Source organism: Pseudopipra pipra, chromosome 2 (genome assembly GCF_036250125.1).
Source record: "Pseudopipra pipra isolate bDixPip1 chromosome 2, bDixPip1.hap1, whole genome shotgun sequence".
Lineage (NCBI taxonomy): Eukaryota > Metazoa > Chordata > Aves > Passeriformes > Pipridae > Pseudopipra > Pseudopipra pipra.
The window spans coordinates 75,364,568-75,382,722 of NC_087550.1; positions in this window are offsets into that span (position 1 = coordinate 75,364,568).

Genomic DNA, 18,155 nt, shown 5'->3' on the forward strand with positions numbered 1-18,155 from the left:
TTTATAATATGGTTGTATAACTTCATTTTCTCCAATAAATCTAAGAGAGTTACTACAATCAAGGGATTTGCAGTTGTTCTCATGAATGTCTGGACTGCCTGGGAAAAAAAAAATAAAAAGGCAGCAAAATATGTTGCATTACCTAACAAACTATTTGGTCTAGAAATTTTTGGCTCATAAACCTGTATAGCTTAAGTTAGAATACCTGAAGAGCTATTCATGTGAACACGAGGTTTTCATTATACAGCACTTTGCTTTATTTCATAGAATAGTCATAGAATGGCTTGAGTTGGAAAGGACCTCAAAGATCATCTAGTTCCAATCCTCCCTCTATCAGCAGGGGCACCTTTCACTAGACTAGGTTGTTGAAAGGCACAACAAATCTGGCCTTGAACACTTGAAGGAATGGGGCATCCACAAATTCTCTGGGCAACCTGTTCCAGCGTCTCACCATCCTCACAGTAAAGAATTTCTTCCTAACATCTAATCTAAACCTACTCTTTTACTCTTTATTGATTGGAAGTCTGAATATGGAATGAGAAAATTACATTTAATTTTCAGCAGAATTCTAAGCAGTTTACAGTTATAGTTCTTCAAAAAATTTAAAAAAGCTAGCATCATAATTGTTGATAATATTTACAATCAATACCATTAAACCAGGCTATAGAAATTTAAAGTCATAAATTTGAGTGGATGGGGTAGGTAGAATGCTGAGTCAAAGACACCTTGAGACTAAATTATTCAAGAATTCCTCACTAAGCAAAGAATGGAAAAATTTCCGTGATTTAATTTTTGTTCCCAACACAGTTTTAAAAATCAGTTTTACCTTACTTTTGCAAGATGTCCTGAAACACAAGACAGTTTTTCAGTATGGGTCGTAAAATATTTTGATGATGTATCTCCATAATGACATACACTGTTCTTTCAACAGTGTGTTAAAAAAACGCATGAAAGCATTGTGATATTCAGAGAAGGTCTAAGTGAGTCATCTCACTACAGATTTCACAGTTGATTTTTTTCCAGGTTCTGCCTCTGGCTCATTCCTTGACATGAGCAAATTACTAAGGAGTGCTTTAAAAATAAAAGTGTGGCGACATTGATTGCTTCCAGAAATAAATATACCATATAAGGGACTCAAAATTGAATCTGATAGCAATTAATTATTTTACCCTGTTATTCATATCTTAACACACCTGAAAGTAGCAGAAATTGTGATAAGTGATAAAAGCTAGGGGGCAGAAGAAGAAAGAATGGAACATTTGAAGTGATGGCATTTGTCATCCAAAGTAACTGTTATGCATGATGGAGCTCACTTTCCTGGAGGTAGCTGAATACCTGCCTGCCCAAGAGAAGTAGTGAATGAATTCCTTGCTTTGCTTTGTTTGTGCACACGGCTTTTGGTTTACCTGATAAATTGTCTTTATCTTAACTCATGAGTTTTTTCACTTTTACTCTTCTGATTTTCCCCCCATCTGACCAGGGGAGAGTTAGTGATCAGCTGTGTGGGGTTAAGCTGCCTACTGGGGTTAAACTATTACATTCCCTGTCTTTGGGAGTGTGAAGTACTTTTGGGGATTATTTCCTTTAGAATTGATTTAGACAAAATAGCAGAAAGATAAGTGCAATATTAAGAGATATGCATGATACAAAGGCAAATTCTTCTTAGGAAGGGATTTATTACTGTATAAAACATACCAAGGTACAAATTGCTTTACTATTCAGTGATGAAAAATTTGGATAAACAATGCCAAGGTTAGCATTTCATAAACGACATCACTGACAATTTAACAGAGTGCTGTGACTCCACCTACCTCCATTGACTGCCAGTAAAAAATTCTAATTTCCCTTCAGAAATAATTAAGAAGATAGTTTCGTATTCCATGGATATTAAATTGGACACTATGTGAAAAGTCCCAAGAATAAATAAGTTTAGATTATTGGCTTTTATCTGTATAATGGAATTTTTTAATCTATTCTCACTCAATAGTAAAATAATGAACTTGTATTAATTGTTACCATCTTGGAATATTGTAATATAGAATCTGTGTATATGAGTTCATCTAATTGTACAGAGGAAAACAAAGGAGAAAGATAAAAGTTATTTTTGCCAGAATGGTAAAATTAGGAGATTGAACTCCAGATGGTAATCTTCACTGGGCTAGATGTTAATTTCTCTACAAGATGGTCTTGTGAATAATAGTAGTAACACAGTTGGGTTCTATTTTCTGTAAATTTGCTAATTTTTCCTAGGATATCTCTACCAGTTTTGACAAGAAAAATTGCAGTGATTAATTGGGACCAAATAAACATCCTTTGCACAGATGAAATCAGCATTGTTTTATTTGTTTTCAAATTACTGGAAGTGCAGAGCTTTACCTAAAGAAGTATTTTGAGTATGTAGTTTGAATTTGGTATTTTGAACAGATAATTTCAGGGGTGGAGCTGAACAACTTAATACAAATTAATGGCTTTAACAATGTTCACTTTTCTTTAGCTGGACTGCTCCTCTACTGCATGGAATACAATGCCCTATTTTATTGGAGGTTTTGTGTTGTTTTTTGGGTTTTTTTAACATCTACACTTCCATTCTATACCATTCTACTATTTCAATGAACATGGAATATGTAAATTTTATTACTTGTTGACTATATAATTTATGTTTACATTTTATCTTCTCCAATTCACAACAGGAGAGAAATTTTTATGGAATAAGAAGAATAATAGAAAATATTAACTCATAAATACAGTTAATTTTATTTAGTTGCAAAGTTATTTTATTACATAAATATAGAAATAGTAAAAAAATAATCAGCCTGATGGTTCCGAAGTTAACAATGTAATTTTAAACTGCCACAAAAAAAGTCTTGTTTATTCTCCAGCAGCAATCAAAGAATTGAATATCGACTGCAATATACCAATATGAGACTAAAATTGATGAATAACAACATTTTAATAGAATATTTTTGAGACTGTGCTTTATGAATGCACTGAAGACTGAAAAATAGAAGTTTATAAGAGTGTCTAAATAATATATACTGATACACACAATACAGAATCAGTTAGCACATGAGCATGCCATTTCTTTCAGAAAAGGATAGAAGATTCACAAGCTAGTATAAATTTTAATATGGAATTCCAAATTAAAATTATTGATGAAAATGTTTAGGATTTCAAACATGAGATATGGGGATAGAGTGCTTAAGCATCCTTTTAAATATTGTCTTTACCATTTCAATTCTGCTGTTGTCTCAGAATTATTCAAACCATTGTACTAGCATTTCAATTCTTCCTGTTCTTTTGCTTCAACTAAAGTATAACTTTTACTTCCTAACTCTGGTCTTGATCTCTGTTTTTCTTGTTACACTTATTTATCTTCTTTTTATTTCTGAGAAGGGTCATGTCAGTCATGGAAGCTACCACCACCATCAACATACGAGAAAGAATGCTGAACTAGACACCTTGAAGTATTAAATTCTATGATTAGTTACTTTTAAAGTTAGCACTGGTGTGGAATTTTACTAATGTTGTTATAAAGCACACATATAATTAATTTGGTACACTTCAAGTAGCTGTGTAGGAGTGTGGTGTCACTTGTCCTACTTAATGTTTGCATGCTTAAGAACATGAAGAAATCTTTGACTACTCCTACATAAGGTTTTGAACACCCTGTAACATAATATTTGAGCCTTTCCCCTTTCCCTTGAGTATAAATGTTTATTATTGGTGTCAATGGTGACTTCTATACCTGTTTTCTAATCACCAGGCTGAGGTTACAAGTCCATTTAATATCTCCCAGGGGGAGCAGCTGGCCTTTGAATCAGATAACAACTGCTGTGACCTGTCACTTTCTCAGGACTGGTGTGTGCTTGAATCCTCTAACTTGTATTCTTTTTAATTGAAGCAATTGGCTGGTTGGTTCATTTTCTTCTGTCAGAAGTCTGTGTAGATAAAAATAATTCCAAATTCATGGAAGTTTTGCCTTGACTGAATTTTCATTACTTTTTCTTTCGACAGTTACAAAAACACAGATTTGGCTATTTCTTGCCTTGTGTTTTTTAATTTCTAAACTTCGTGGAGCAGGCCTCTCATTCTCATTGCGTAAGACAAAAACCAAAACTTGCATAGTACCAACAAGTGCAAAACCTCTATGTTGGCACTCTGTTACTTGAAAAGTACAAAGACTGAGAGAGGCTGGTCTGTGTGTCCTGTTCGATCCCATGATAACACCCTAGGTTAGATTTTAGGTTATACCACAATAATTTGGAAGAAGTTTCATTCTTTCAGTGAAGACCTTATACTTTCAGTTGTATATATTACCTTCAGAATTTTTTTTTGGTTATAACTGTAAAAGCAAAACCATTGGCCTGTTTCCCTTAATTTCCTAACATAATGCAAAGCATGATCCTTACATCGGTTACGGATGAAGACTTGCCAAATGTCTTTGCTATTTTTCTTTTAGCATATGTAAATAAAATATACTATTTTTGGAGTAAAAAGTTAAATACTGGAGCATAAAAGCTGTTGCAGGTGTACATTTTACTCTGACATTAATTGAGAAGCAGGTGGAGAAAGACAGGTGTCACAAGTGGCATGCAGAAGGCTGCTATAGATAACAGTGTAAATGTGTGTTTGGGCTCATCAAAAATCAAGGTGACTTAAGTTTTTCCATTCTAAAAAATTTATATGCACCAGGCAGCTGCTTTTCTTGAAGTAATTTAGGTTTTGTTTGTGTCTAATTTGACACAAAGTAATTTCGGGGAGAGCCTTTTTTTTCCCCCTCCTCTTTATGTTGCAAATTAGTACCTATTGACAAACGGGGGGAAAACCTCACTTTATATATTATATATATTGAATAAAAATACATTGTTTGCAAGGGGTATTTAATAACTGATGCTTTACAAGAGATAAGAAACAATTCCTCTGATGAGAGAAAGGTGATAGAAATGTAATAGAAAAAGAATCAATGCAAAAAAATTTATATCCATGAGTGTGGAATTAGTGCTTAAAAGCAATCAAAGTCTTTCAGCATCTTCTGATGCTATGTGCTATATGATGAGTCAAAGTGTCTTGTTTCATCCACTGATTTCACAGTCAAGATTAGGTTCTGGAAATCCCTGTCCTAGAAAACATTTTGTCACTGTCCTGAGCTGTGATCTGTTCCAGCTTTCTGTGTTTCTGATTCTCTTTTTGTTCTTTTGGGTTCTTTTTATTATTTTTTTAAGTGACTGTAAAGTCTTCAAGGAAAATAATTTTCTCATGTCTTTCCATAGTTCTTGGCAGTAATGCAATTATTGTGTAATATTAAGTGAAATGTTTTGGGGACTCAGACAAGAAGAGAACTAGGGTTTCAGATGCATTTGTTTATTAGAGGTTTTAAAATAGCATAGTGAAGATTCAAACAAGTAGTCTAGTGATTGCCTCATAAACTTGCACATGTTGAGATGTTAAATGCAACCTAATCTGAAAAATCCTAGTTTCATAGAACTTGAATGCATATAGAGAAGACTTTGGAAGAGTTTTGAATAACTGTACAAGTTTGTAATTAATTTGTTCTAATTTGGTTTTTTTTTTGGTAACACAAGACACATGTAAACCCCCTGTGTTTTATTTCATTGTCATTGCATAATTTATTTCATTAGCATTTTGCTACCTTTCTGCATCTTGTAAGTCTTCTTCAAAACTTCATTCTTGACACTAAGGAGAGCTCTGAAACCCAGGTGAATATTAGCATTGGTTACTCTCATAAAGCAACCAATTAATATGAGATAACAATTTTAGAATTAAGTCCTTTGTGTCTGATGTCATGTCAAATGGCGTTGTTCTAGAAATAACATGGAAGGTAAAAGCATCTGACATAAATACTTAACCAAGAGTTAGAGCCTTGATAAAGTTTTACTGTATTCCTATAAAATTATTCTAGTTTATGATATAGGATCATCCTTCAGTGGCTTAAAACACGTAAATTCACTTAAGAGTGGCCAGCAATTCCTTGGTTTTTACTCTCTCAATCCCTTAGCAGAAACTATTATTTTTTACATATCTCATTAAAAAGTGTTTCACAAGATACATGTCAAAGGCTGTTGTTAATAAACGAAGTGTTAGATTCTAGCCTTCTCCTTACATATTTTAGAGGTTTTCCGAAAGACCAGCTAACTCTGCTTCAATTCTAACCTGCTCTTCGTGGGGACCTGGCTGGTCACATAGGTCTCAGACTTTCCCTTCTTATTGAACTAGGTTTGAGATGTAGAAAAATACATACGTACTTCCTAATATACTTATATAACTATATAATTTAACTCCTCAATTTTAACAGTGTCTTAACTATGCACCTATTTTTCTAATATGTTTTTCTATATACCACATATATCATTGTTGCAATGTAAATGCCAGTAGAAGTCTCCAAGTCAGTATTTTTAACAAAATGCTGTTCATATTACAAAAGGATAGCACTGTAATTGTCATTATTGCCTAAAAATATCATCCTTAGCCAATCAAGAGTGCACAGCTTTGATATTATTACGTTTTAATATATATACTTCATCTTCTTTCTGGTTTTCATTAAGCTTCCAAAAGAGTTAAAGTTCCTTTTACAGCCCTGTCGGCGTAATAAACTATCAAGCAGAGACCGTAAATTCATATATTTTTTCAGAATATCCAGGGGTTTTTGGGATCTTTTTTATATGAATATAGAGGTATTCTCCTTGTTCAATCAGATAAGAGGCAGCATGCTTGAGTGAGTAAATTTAGTGTTTGTTGTGGTCTTAGTGACCACTCTTCTGTTAAACTTATATCTGATGTTAAACTTGTTCTCTATATCCATGTCTTTGGACAAGTATTCAGACATTCTCCAGGTTCCTAATGTGGGACTGGCTGTTAGTTTCATTGATGTTTTCATTAATAGCACAATTGTGGGTAGAAGATGGTCTCAATTACTTATTTTGAATTCTGACAGCATACTAGTTACAATGCTGTATTGGTTTAACCCACAAGTTTTCTAGCTTTTACCCTTCCCATTCTCTCCCCAGTCCTGCTGGTGGGGGAGTGAGTGAGCAGCTGCATGGTGCTTGGTTGTGGGGGGATTAAACCACAATAAATGTTTAGGTTAGGAACCTGCATCTTAATTTTCAAGATGACTGAAACCAGAACATATCCTATACTTTGGCATCTTCTCTTTCTTTTATACTTTCAACTGTTTTATTTAAGAAAAGGATTGTCTTTCCTTATGTGTATATAAAAGAGCATAATGGGACACCGAAGCTCAGCATAAATATTTATAGCAATAAACTTTAAAATTAGTTGATGTTAGGGAATCACTTCCGCTGAATAATTATTGGTATATACTGCCATTGAAGAGCATAAGATATACAATTTGGCATCCAGGAATCTGTTTAGAAAGAGGCATGGTTCCCATGAGTTCTTTGTTATAGTTGCTGACTGCACAGGTGTTATCACAATTGACAGAACTGGTAAATATAACAGAAGACTAGCTGTGGGTAATGCTAGACACTATTCTTAAGCAAATTAATAAAAGTCCGTAGATTCTCCAAGTCAAATAGACATAAGAAACACTATCCCAAGACAGTTGCTATATAGATCAATTGTTGACCTTTTAAAGACAGTAGTCTCCCTCTCCATATTATTAATAGAAGACTAAACAACCTCTTTGTTAGTTTTATGTTGGGTGGGGGTTTTTCTGAACAGCTAAAGAAAGTGAGATCAACAAATCATAACAAATTTTCTACTAATGGAAATTGAAAATCAAACCTAGAAGGTGACCAGTGACAGAACCCGAGGGAATGACTTGAAGTTGTGTCAGGGGAGGTTTAGTTTAGATATCAGAAAATAGCTCTTTCTTGACATGTGCACACGCGTCTTCTAAAAATCATACTGTGCAAACTCTGCACTATAAAAAGAGCTATTAGATGGCCTTCTAATGCTGGAGTCTACCTTTCTCATCTTTTAATGCATTATTTCCCAAGGAAACTATTACATGGACTATATACTTTTGCAATGTTCTAAATCAATTTATCAAAATTTTAATGTGAGCAAAAAGGAGTAAATTTCACATAATGCCACATTACCTTTTAACGTAAATTTTATCTTATTACTATAGAATGATGGTTGAATTTTTAATTGCTAATGAGAGTATCTTAAGGAAGTATAAAATACAAGGACATCAATTGGTTGATTCAATAAAATCACCTGAAGATATTTTTCAACATTTGTTCGCTAGCAAATCATGAAGTACATTTAAATCAAGATTCCAGTAAAACTAGCAAATCAACTTTCTCAACTGAGGAAACATATTATTGTCTGAGAAGCAGATCACCCAACCTGTGATTGTTTTTGAAAGCATATTTTATAGATATTGTTTATTGATACATGTAGACAAACCACATGCGTCAGTTTAGCTCCTCATAATAGTACACCTATGCTACTTTTTGCAAAGGGAGAGGACTGACTAAAGGAAAAATATTCAGTAATCCAGACACAGAAACCAATAGTAAGCAATGATTGGAAATTATGTGTTTGCTTGGAAATTGCTGAGAATACTGTTTTGTTTCAACTGAAGAGAAAAATAAAATAGGCAACAAAATAGTAAAACCTTTTTCTTCTTGGGCACAATTGATCTTAATTTGAGGAAACAGCAGCAGAGAACACTAAGTGTGGTTCTTCAGCCTCAAAAATATCTCAAGAAAACCCACAAATATTAGACAACATTGTAAGATTAGCTAGATAACACTAGATGTTTCAGATGGAGATATTGAGTTATTGATGCATAGATTTAGACTCAGATTAACAGTAATGAAATACGGCTACTAAGAATAATGGCCCTTTCAGAAAAGAGTACATCTAATCAAGTATGTTATGCACCATTGAGTTTTTGTTCAAGGGGCTTGCTATTTAATAGCTGTTTGGTGGCATTTGGAACTGGATGCAGTTATTAAACAATGTAAAAAGCTAATTTGTTTCTTGGCAGAAGAAGTTAGCCCTTTTGCTCTCACTCAAATTCAAATAAAATGACCCTCAAGTAAAATTACTACAGAGAATGAAAGGATACGTATGTGATAATGAAGAAAATGACAGCCTATTATTTGCAATCTTACAATCTTCTGGTGGAAGATTAAATTTAAAAGAAATGTAGATGTATTTCCAAGTACTCTGAATTTGAAAATACTCTGAAAAAAATGTGGAGAATAGGGACAAAAATCAAGAATATTTTCTGCAAATAAGGTTTTGGTTTGGTTATTTTTCATTGGTCTAATGAGTGTATGCTACAGTATGATAGTACATCATAAGATATTACAACAGCATAAAAACTACAGGATGGGAAGATGTCCCTGGACTGGCACATTTATTCAAGCAAAACCCCCCTGAATTTATTTTAGGGTTATATAAGAACAGTATTCATAAGTATGTAACTGTTTCATTAATGAATCCTTTCAGCAATTATGAGATTTAATTTGATTTTTATTTGGTTTCACAATGTCAGGCTAGAGTATAACACCTAGATGCAATGAAATCAATAAGACAATTAGCTTTTGCTAGAGATTCAGAAATAATGGAATCATTCCCAGTAGCTTCTTAATAAAATTACAACAAAAATATAATTACTACAGATGTCTATGAAAATCTGATCACTTATATTAAAAGGTGGTCTGTAAACACAATTTAGAAAGTTAGGGTAAGCATCCCGTAACTGCCACACCACAGTAATTTATTGCATCAATTTTTGGGAAACTGGAGATTCACCTGATCAAACAGGAACAGATAAACAAGTAAACACATATTGTTCTAATATGGATTTGAATCCAACAGCTAATTTAACAATCTAACCTAAACAGATCGGAGTCATTTTGTGAAGAAAAGTAGTATTCAGTTGCCTAACCTTAGGTATCTAATATCACTTCATATATACTAAGATATTCCTTGTCATCACGATATACTAATTCTAAAGATTACAGCTTGCAAAGTACTTCTTTTGTCATATTCCAGCCCTGTGTTAATAGGCATCCTAGAACTCTAATATGGCCCAAGATATCTACATTTAGACAGCCTAGCTTGAATTTTTTTTGTTAGATGACTTACAGCCACAATGATTGAGTACATCTGATCCTGTTCAAAGATGGACAGTTTAAACTGCCTCTGAAAAGTCATGGATTTTATTTTGCTCTGAAATACACTAAGAAAATTCATAGAAGACTAGATTTGTTTTTTTATCTGTGTCCACTTAGCTAAAGTGGGTCCACCTGATTTCCCTCTGTATGCCAGCCTGTCTAAGGTCCACACTGACACGGATCAGTCTGGCCTTACCACAGACCACCTGAAAGTGACTGAAATTTTGTGGAAGCGTTTAGCATTCTATTATTGTGTAAATGTGGATGCTCACATAAGCTTCAGCTCAACTCAGAACAAATTAATCATCCAACCACTAATGTTTACTTCTGGTTTCTGTGGATATATTTGTAAACTAAACAGGGATAGATTGCTTTCACCACTGGTATGAATTTTTCATACTGTTAAATTATTAGCATTGCCCTTGATTCAGTTTTTAGCCTGTCCTAACTTGTGGTCTTGAACCAACACTTAGGCAAGACAAAATTTGCATGTAACTGAGCTAATTCTCCGTAAATAACTTGGTTATCTACACTCTGTTTCATCAACACAGACACAAGCTTTGCCCTGCAACTTATTTACAAGATTAGAGGGCTGCCTCTGATCTGTTTTATTTACATATAGTTAATGCTTAACTTATAGTGTAGACATATTCTGTAGGAGTAGCATAGTTCATTTTGGATCTTTTCAACTACTCTCAAAAGGCAGTATGGACAAAACTGTATCAATTTATACTTCATACTCTGATGTCCTCTAACACTATTCCAACAGGCACTGGGGTATGGCTCAGCTTCCCCTCGCTGCAGACACTCCAGACTAACACGCTCCCACAATTGCACTTATGCCTTGGGGTTAATACATGTGTCCTGGAGGAAATCCATAGCCAAGTACCATAAAGACCTTCAGACTTGGTCTCAGAGTTAGAGAATAATTACAGGCTCTGTTTTAGGTAATTGTCCATTCAAGTTAGTTATCATTCATCTACACTGAATTATGTTGTTTCAAAAGTGTGGACTGCCTCTTCAGTGTGCTTGTAAACTATTGTGATGAGCACCATAAAGAACTTGAGTCAGTGATTTCTTTTGCCCCCACACTTCAAGATTAATATTTTGACATTAGTTTTCCTTCATAACTTAAATGAGAACTCAAAATATCAGGATTACACAAAATTAAAGGTTTCCAAAAAATTCTATTGAACAATATAACTGATTTCCATTTGATTTTTTTTAGAATTAAAAAAAAAAAAAAAAAAAAAAAAAGAGAGAGAGAATTAGATAGGGAATGTTTCAGGCTTGAAAGAGTTGCACTGAGATATTTCATGCATCCATTCCCTTTTATTTGTCAAACACTGTAGTCACACCATTTCTAACGTTACTGTAGCACTATGCATGTAAACTCATTGGCATAAACCCATATGAACCCAGTATGATAACCTACTACTGCTATTAGCCTAGATGATAGCATTTACAGTATGGTATTTTCTTCCCAAGTGTTTTAATGGATGTCTTCAAATAAAATTCTGTCTGAGATAGATGTGACACAAAGGAGATGATTCCACAAGACAACCTAAGTCCTGATATAAAAAAAGTTCCATGACTGCAGACTCACAAGTCTGAATTAATTGCCATCAATGAAATGCCATGATTTTTGCCTTTTAATGAAAAACTGACATTGAGGAAACCAGTTGAAGAACAAGTGCCTATGGGATTTACAAGCATTATTTTTGAGGCAAATATCAGAAAGTACAGGCTAGTTTGGAAGGATATTAAAACAACCTATGCATGTAAGAAGAAACCAAGCACACCAGAGCATCTCCTTTGTGACACAAAAACATTTCACATATAGGCTATCCTTAATTTTCTCGGTTCTTTCCAGTTTTCCCTAATGCTTTGTGAGAATGTTTGTAGCATTGTAATAGTAAAGGGGTAGAATGGTAAATGGTTTAGATCTTTTAATTGTACTATTATTATGAGAAATATGATTTCTGTCATTGTACAGTGTTTACCTCATCAGGTACACATTCAAGATTTCCCATATAAAAAAACAAGACATTTCTAAACACATAATTTCTGTTTCAATACATAAAGGAATTAAATATAGTTAACCTTGAAAATACTTTTCTGATATTTTCAGCAAACTTTTGTTGAAATATATTTTATAATTTATTCAAGAACACCCATGCGACTTTCTCCTCTTTTTGAAGTACCAGCAGTGAATAAGAAATTTTAGCCACTTCAAATTCTGAGGAATATGGAATTTGATATCACTTTGCATAGCAAATATGTTCTTTTTTAAAACATGAATGACTTGGAAAATATTTTCAAGTTCTTGAAGAAAGCAATATCAATATGAAATCCTCTGAATTCCTTTCCTCATTATTTCAAAATATCAAGAGATATTTTGACTGTGAAATATGTTGTTTACCATACTGTTATTTATCACAACAAATGAAGTCAAATTTGGAGAAAAACAAACATAATCCTAGGAGAAAAACAAACATAATCCTAGTATTCTCATCAACCTGTCATTTTCTATAGTACCTACCTTAATTTTATTTAAGCGCTGTTCTGTGAATCTACATAATGTGTAAATTAAGATATTAAGTCGGTTAGGCAATTTTAAGATTCTGATATGTTTAGTAGGAATCCAATGTCAGCAAAATTTGAAAGAATTTTTAATAATTTTTAACTGTCACTTCTAGTATTTTTCGGTATCCATTCAGGGATGTTTCTGCCAAACTACAATTTCAAATGCAAGAGAATATATTATCTGATAAAAGTCACATTCATTTAACAGATTACTTGAAGAAGTAATTTGGCACCAGATATTAATGCTGAATACCAGGTGCACTCAGCAGTCACTCTCTTAGGGATTTGATCCAATGTTCATTCTCATAAATGAAATAAGTGAGCTTTCTGAAGAACTTAATTAGATTCCACCTGGAAAGAGAGAATTTTTTTTCTTATAAAACATTATATTCCAGGCTCTCTTATCAAATGGCAGCTAATAACACACCCAGTTAGAAATACTGGTCTTGAATCTGCTTCAGTCTCAGTTATATTTCGGTACCAAGCACAGTCCAGTAGCAATCCTATTATAACTCTATTTTTCTTTTCTAGGCCATACCCAAAATTAACTACAGTCCTGGCATTTTAGGATGCTGACACTGAATCCCATCCATATAGTATTTAACTGTCAGCTCGCTGTCAGGATCATTTTGTACTATCCTAAAGTGGTCTCTTCAAAATAAATGTGCCACAGAAAAGCCCACTCCTCAGCAGTGTGTGTGGAAACCAGCTTGTTGTCCTTTAGGTTTGCACCAAGGACCAATCCCCCAGCATCCTTTATTTAGCAATAAATAAACTGTAGGATTCTGCTGTCTCTGAGACATATACAGTGTCACGGTATTTCAATACATATCTCCCATATCCTAAAGGAAGACTCAAGAATGTTTCTTTTACTTGGTTTTATATCATCAGCAATTTTCATTTTATAGAGAGAGTTGAAGAGAGGATTTTTTCTGGTGTCAAGTTACAGCCAGAATACAGACTGAAGAATACAAAGATGTTGGAACACAGTATAAGATGTTGGTGAACTAAGTCAAGAAGCTTAGGTTTCTTCTTTCATCAAGTCTTCAATAATTTCCTGCTTCCTTGTTTATTCAGGAATATTTTAGAAAAGGCAAAATTGCATGATTCTATGAACAGTTAACTAGAACAGGTACATAAGATTAAGGGGTTTCATTTCTACTGCATATATATACTTTCTATTGTATATATTCTACATTTGAAAAGATGCCTGCGAAACTCTACTCTTGGAACAGCTTTTTAACAGGAAAAATTAAGGACTTGCACGATCAACATTCACTTTTTTACATTCCTATCCATCATCCTCCTTTACAATTGTGAAAATAAGTAAACAGGTTGCAATTTTTTTTTCTCTTTAAGGCATTTTGCAACTTCTAGAAAGCTCTTTCAGAGAGCTGTCAATCTTTCTACTTTTACACAGACTGAGCAGAAAAACAGAAGGAGAAGATACTAATAATGTATGTAAAAGAAGCTGAGAGGGACCACGGGCAAAATTCTCAGACATGATCAGCATAATTGTCTCTCTGCTACTGAAAAGTGTATTCAATATTTCCAGTTGTTTGTTTTTCTTTGTTGTTCAGTACTTCACACATATATGTACCCCTGAGCCAGTGCAGTGATACAGGCACATTATGCAACAGAGCATGTTATTTTGCTTACAATAATTTTTTCCTCTGTACCATCAGTATAGTATTATACTATATTCATTTCATCTGAACTAATAATTTTAATGAAAATTTGTTTGAGATTTCCTTACCACATTAGCTCATTTTGTCATTTTATTGAAGAGAGAATATTTCCTGCTTTTGTATTTCAAAAAAACCATTTAAAAACAAAATAAGAACTGGTAATACGGAACTCTCTTATGCCTAATGAAATAAAAGAAAAAAAATATAGTACTTTAATCTATCATGATTTTTCTTTCTAGATCCCTTCTTCCTACATGCAATCGAACATGCTAAGCAAAATCAACTCCTTGCAACATAGCTGTCCTAAAGGAAAAAGATGAGGATGAAAGGATTTTCGTCTTTATTCATATACAGCAGTTCAAGTTAATTAATTAAGAATTATTTTGGAGTTGCCAATGACCCTGATCATAGTGCTCTCTTCTGATTTGTTGGTTTAGGAGTACACGAATGTAAAGCAGCATAACAGATGCCCTAGCTTTGTATAAAATAATCTCTCTATCATATATTTCTAACAGTGTCAAGAAAATCTGCAGGGAAATGTCTGGGCCATATGTTTGATGTTGCATATCAAGCAAGAACTGACCTTCAAGCTAGAAATGTTCAAGTCAAGAGTCTTAGCAATGTCCTTTTTATTTTACTTGTGTCATATTCAGTATACAATAAGCACACTAGAGGATTGAGAGCTGATGTCTCTCACATCTGAGAGGCAGCAATAGCTCTCATTACATCTGCCACTGCAACTAAAAATGTAGATTCAGCTGACAAGCCATCTAAATTTGGCTGAGGGATGGAAAGCAACTTGGTGGATCAGAAATTAAAAATACTGTGATCCTTCATTTTCTTACTCCAAATTTACACAAGTACTGAACTGAATTCAGCAAAATACACTTGCAAAAAATCATAAAGCAACAAGTCAGGCCCATAGGCCCATATATTTTAGAGAAAAGAAGTGAATCTCTTAAAATATACCCATGATCAAAGACAAATGGATGTTTTGCAGAAACAGATTTTTTTTTTTAACCTTTCCTTCTCCATTATAATGTTACATAAGCTTTTAAAGCAGTTTGTAGAAGTGTGGTTTAAAAGGCCTATACATTTCAAGTTGTCATAATCTTAAATAACCTACTGGGAAGAGTCAGGCTGATGGACAGTTGTTACAAAGATCCTAATTTCAGCTTGGCAAAGAGATAATTGCATGCTTTTCAAATGCTTCCAAAGAAACAACATGGACTCAGGTGAACAAAATCCACCTTATTTTGGAGCAATATTATGTCCATTTAAATGGAGACTCTACTAATTTATCTCACTGAGAAATCTTAAGCCTATGGACTTTTAACTATATATCTGCAATTTGACCATCTCATATTCAGTAATTTGTTGTCATGAATGAATGCTGCTTGAGAGATTAGGGGATGAGAGAGGTACTTCTCTATCTGGGTGAAATATTTCTTAATGCACATGTGGAACATTGAGTTGCCTTTTATTTCTGTCAACCAATCTTTAAACCAAGTAAAGAGAATACACTAACTGCAAAGCATACCAGTTTACAGATTTAACTATCTCAAAGGACCAGAAGAACTAATTACATGTAAACCTGATGTCCCAGGCTTCAACTGTAAGCAAAACCCTTGCATCCTCCAATATGATTTCAGAGAATTCTTGAGATGAGGACAACCCTAGAAAGGGAATATCTTGAGGGATAAACGAGGTTGTGGAAACAAAAGAAGTGGAAAGGCCATTGGGTAGGCCTTAGACATGCTTGTTTTGATTGCATTGTATCACTATGTTTGAAAAACATTCCTGTCAAAAAATCAAGCTATAGCATAATAGTTATGTTAGTAGTGCGTGGAAATCTAAGTCACCTAATTCTCCCTAAGTGTAGTAAGGTGACTTGTCATTCAGCTTAACGAAATAGCTTATGGTATTGAAATGTAAAAGTCCAAGAGGCAAAGGGTCCTTCAAACTAGGAGGAAATGAAAGAAGTTGTGAGTACACATTCTGTGTGATGGGAGATAGCATTTATTTTCCAATTTGTTTTCAAATTCTGTGCATATTCTCTTAAATAAAATTTAAAAACTATTTTTATTCCTAACTACATAAAAATGTTACTATGTATTTTGGAGTTTTCTAGAGGGGCTGGAAAAGTGCTGAGTTGATAGAGCTAGAAAACATAGGAGCAACATAAGAGATGGGCAGTGATAGGTGCTAGTAGATCAAGGACCTTCTCTGGTAGACGAGGCTAGGCACACAGGTACAGATGACAAAAACAAGTTCCACTAGAAGGTTTTTGAAACCTAAAAATGTAAATAAACAATACTGCCGGAAGGAGAAGTCAACTGATGATCAATTGCTAGAGGAAAGACTGTAAAACTGTTGTGATTATATACTAAGAATGAGTTATTATTGCTCCTCTTATTTATTTATACCTTTGTTAGGGTTTTTTATATCCTTTGACTAAAAATATTATTTATTAAACTTTAATTCGTGTCTGTACATGGAAGACTTAGCTATTTGAGTACCAAAAGCTTAATACAATTATCCCTAGTCTGCTTGAGATGATGTTTTAGAAACAAACTCTTAAATTTTATTCCAGTCTTAGTTGCTGTCTTTCAATTCTTGTCAGGAGGGTTACACAATCTTTTCGAAAAAGGATTATATCAAATTACAAAATTAATCCAATTATCAGATTGATAATATCCTTTCTATATTAATCCTTAAGCTCCATAAAACAAGCTTGGATTGCAGTAGTTCTGCTCAACTATAAGTTCTTAGAATAAAAGAGTATTATCTATTCAGTGACATTTGATATAGAGAAGTTTCAGTTATGTAGCTGATGCAGGATGAACAGTCATTTGCTGGTTAAAGTGAATATTGATACCATGGCTTAAAGGCAACCTGCCTGAATTACATGTTGATTAGGGTCAGAGAATAACGTGACTCCTAACACTGAAATTTTCTACATGGGACTTAATATAGGTATTAATTAAATGAAAAATATAAATTAAAGAAATAATTGACTGCTACAGATTAATAAATATCTGCTGCTGAATGTAGAGACATTATTGTATATTAATGTTGAACATTGTTTAACAATTCCTGTTGAACTGTCTTAAATGTTTGAAAAAACTATTGTTTGAATAGCGTTCACAGAAGAGGAAGTGGATTTTCTGTCCCTGGAGGTTTTTAATATGAGACTGGATGTGGCACTTAGTGCCATGGTCTAGTAACCACGGAGGTAGTGGATCAAGGGTTGGACTTCATGATCTCAGAGGTCCTTTCCAATCCAGTTGATTCTATGATTCTATGATTCTATGATAACTTAGAATTTTATTTAAGGATTTTTAAGGCTCCAGGATTAAATGTTGAAGAATCTCTTGATGGGTTAGAGGTCACTTGCTTCCAGTGTCTAACCATAGGTGTTGCCAAAGCCATCAAAGGCTTCTAATAAGACAGAAAAATCACAAGTCTCTGTATCAGGTACAGTAATAAGAGGCTAGAGAATAGAAATCATTGCACACACAAAAAAAAACCCCACAAACAAAAAAACCCACAAGAAAAAAACAAACGCCAACAAAAACCAAACCAAAACAACAACAAAAACCAAAACAAACAAACAAAACAAACAAACAAAAAAACCCCAGAAAAAAAAAACTGGTTTTGAATAAGAGATTGCATTTCTCCTTGCATTTTTTTAAGATGATGGTTTGTTCATTTCTCTCCCTGATAGTTCTTCAAAAGCTGTTTAAGGAATTAGGGGTCACTT